Below are 3,799 nucleotides of genomic sequence, written 5' to 3' on the forward strand. Positions count from 1 at the left end.
GCCTGAGATGCTCTGGTGTGCGCTGGCCGCCTTAAGGCAGAGAATTCGCAGGTCTCATCAACGGAAACCTGAGAAGAGGGGGAGATGGTCCAGGTTTGTCTTCATGCTTCTCCTCCACATCCCAAGTACAAGGTTGGAGGTGAAGAGTATGCATGATGGACAGTCTCAGTGACACTGGATTCCAGTGGTTTGCAGCCCATTTAACACTGTTATCATAGACTTGTTTGTGTGTGTGTGTGCATGCGTGCACATGCGTGAAGGAGTATTTGATAATGTCTCAGTCATGGTTTCACTTGGATTTCTGTCAAGAGTTCAGTTCAGTTCAGTCGCTTAGTCACGTCTGACTCTTTGCAACCCCATGGACTGCAGCACGCCAGGCCTCCCTGTCCATCACCAACTCCCAGAGCTTGCTCAAACTCATGTTCATTGAGTCGGTGATGCCATCCAGCCACCTCATCCTCTGTCGTCCCCTTCTCCTCCCACCTTCAGTCTTTCTCAGCATCAGGGTCTTTTCCAATGAGTCAATTCTTTGCATCATGTGGCCAAAGTATTGGAGCTTCAGTTTCAGCATCAGTCCTTCCAATGAACACCCAGGACTGATCTCCTTTAGAATGGACTGGTTGGATCTCCTTGCAGTCCAAGGGACTTGCAAGAGTCTTCTCCAACAGCACATTTTGAAAGCATCAATTCTTAGGTGCTCAGCTTTCCCTATAGTCGAAATCTCACATCCATACATGACCACTGGAAAAACCATAGCCTTGACTAGATGGACCTTTGTTGGCAAAGTAATATCTCTGCTTTTTAATACGCTGTCTAGGTTGTGATGCTGAATAACTTTTCATATGCTTACTGGTCATGTGGATACCTTATCAAGCGCTGCTTCAAGTCTTATGTTCATCTTTTAAAACCTGATGGTCTTTCCTTACTGACTGGAAGGAGTTTGGGGATATACTCTCGTTTTCAAGTCTTTTGTTGGGCTTATCTATTGCACCCGTCTACTTCGGGCCTGGGGCCTGCCTTTTCACTCTTCCATCGTGAGGTCTTATGAAGTTCTTTAACAGAGTCGCATGTATTCGAAAGCAGTAGGAATCCTCTCCTCACACAGTCTCAGCCTCACTGAATCCTTTTCAGCCCCATCTCTGGTCCAGGGGCTGCTTTTTCCCTCTGTTTCAGGTTGTGTTAAGAGGAAGGAAGGAATGGTAACTCCCTTCCTTTCCATGAAGGTGAACAACAGAGAGTATTTCAGTTTCAATTCCCGTTTCCTCTGAACTATCATCAAGGCTGAGATGACAAAGTAAAAAGGTGGCCCCAAACCCGCCTCTCGTCCACACCGCTGAGCCGTCCGCAGTCAGACCCGCCCGGGAACAGGGGCCCCTCCCCTGCCGTGTTTCAGTCCTGCGGCGACCACTGCTGCTCCTTGTGACAGAGACACCCCAGACCACCCCCAACTCTGTTCCACTGCCCTGAATTTAGAAGGTACAGTCCCTTCTCCTGACCTCAGCCAGCTGGGGTGGTCAGACATTCAGCGCCCAGCACTCTTTGGGGAGGGTCCCTATCAGAGGCCCCACCTTATTCTTCGGGGTCCTGGGGTCTTCCCTGCCAACTGACCTAGAAAGAGGTTCCTCACAACCAGACTGGTCCGCTACGCTGAGCCAATGTAAGGAAAATATTTTAGACCAGAAAGATGGATATGGAGGCCTTTGACCACTTCCCTGAAATGAGATCCCTCTGAACGTCTTTTATTTGTCCCCGTTGTCCTGACGGAGGGCTTCCTGGAGTCACGTGTTAGCCGTCACCAAGGCGGCTGCAGGTTACGCTCAGCCCAGGCACAGAAGACGTGGCACAAAACCAGCTCCTGACGCTCGTGTGTCTGCTTTCCCAAAGCGTTCTTCCTGGCTGCTCGCCCTGAGGGTCACCTGTAAACGGGAGCCCAGAAATATCCTTTTTAGTGGAATATCTTTCTTTAGCGCACTCATGAGGAAATAGGTCTCGGGTCTTTCCACTTTCTTCTTTCTCATTTGTGGGAGTGGGACTGCGATGAAGCAGTTTGGTGTGGAGGATTCATTTCCTAGTGTCCCCGTGGAGAGCTTACCCAGGGCCCCCGGGGCCGGCTGCCTTGGGAAGGCCCTGTGGTCGGGGCTCATGGTTCTGCTCATTCTCTGGGTAATGAAACTGGTGTGTCGGCTGTGACTGCAACGGAAGGACGGTCACTTTGCTGCAGAGAAACAGAGTGGACTTGTCTCTTGTGGACAGCTTGGGCTCCTGGAAGCTGTGAAGCTGTACTTTCCAGTTCATTTCCTTGGATAATTGATGTTTTCTTCCTTTGATGTTAAAAAAAAAAAAAAAAAAAACCACAGAAACCAGCGTTTTAAAGATAGAATCCTTTATTTTGTTTCCACTGTGTGAAGCTGGGATTCCCCCACGGAATACTTCATCACTGACGCTGAGCATCACGAACAGGTCCTAGGAAACATCCCAACCACACGACAGGAATACAGAGAGGGGCTGTTTCGTGGGCCGCTGTTGGCTCTGAATCTCCCTTCCGAGATGATGCGTGGCATGTCAGCAGATTTGGACTTTACGGTTTTGTAAAATCCCCTTAAAATGGATGTCCCTGAAACCCAGGAGACTTTTCCATCTGTCTTCTTTGCAAGATCCATGCTGGGGAGGGGCAAGACAACCCAGACATGTTGGATTCTTAGAGTCGCATTTTGAGTACTGTTTAAGAAAACACAGACTTCTTTTTCTCCCAGTTAATTTTTGCCTCTTCATTTTGAAGGGAAACGTAATCCTTGGGCTTCTGCTTCATCAGAACTGAAGTCATAAAGATGCTGCTTTCTAAGTATCATGTCTGGAAGAGAATCATTGTTCAAGAACACTTTTTAAAAAGAAAATGTTAATAAAAATATTTTAACTAGTGGCAGATGGAGGTACAGTCTGATTTGGGGTTCTGAGTCTGTGGATTTGGAGTGGACTCTAAGATTAACTATGGGGTATAGCTGGGCTAGTTTGAGGGGAAACAAAAATAAAAAAAGAAATAAAGGTCAAGAAAGCCTCTTGATTCTGTCTGGCTGAACAATGGACTCTGGTCCCTTTCTACACTTAAGTCATTAACCTATCAATTTTCAAAAACAAACGGTCCCCCTTGATTCCCAATGGAATATGTCCTTCTAGAATGCACTTTCTTTGTAATCCTTCAAGATATGCCATCACCCTTGGCTTTATAAGAGAGCATGTTTGGAAGACCTTAGTTTGAAGAATTAATTTCTTCACCACTTCTCTTCGAATCCCCGATTTATGAACCTCTTTAACCCAACGCAGATATCTGCTTTTACCCACCTTTATAATGTGAAAATGCTTAGTTTTTTCTTCAACGAATGCCAACATCTAGCCAATTTTGGCCTGTTTTAGTGCGATTATATAACATGTGCAACTGGCATAGCTTGTTTAACCAGACAAGTGAAGGGCTTTTCTTAGACTTGAACATGCACTCTGATGTAAGTTCTAAAATCTGATGATCCTCTCTCCTCCATCCAAAACCCAAGCAATCAGCCAAGCTAAACGATCCTCTTAAGCCAGTGAAGAATCCACATTCTTTTTATTCAGTGAGTGGAAAGTGCAGACTGGGGCATAGGACGAGGCATTGCTTACTGGGTGAATGATAAAGCATGTACCTGAAGTCGCCAGGCTGAATCGTGGCCTCCCAGCTTATAAGCCTCTATTACATTATTTCCAGAGGAATGGGCTGCAGGTCCTGCAATGCTGCCTAGGGGCATGGCGGGGCTTCTCTCATAGCTCA

The sequence above is a fragment of the Bos javanicus genome, chromosome 23 (assembly GCF_032452875.1).
Source record: "Bos javanicus breed banteng chromosome 23, ARS-OSU_banteng_1.0, whole genome shotgun sequence".
NCBI classification, from domain to species: Eukaryota; Metazoa; Chordata; class Mammalia; order Artiodactyla; family Bovidae; genus Bos; species Bos javanicus.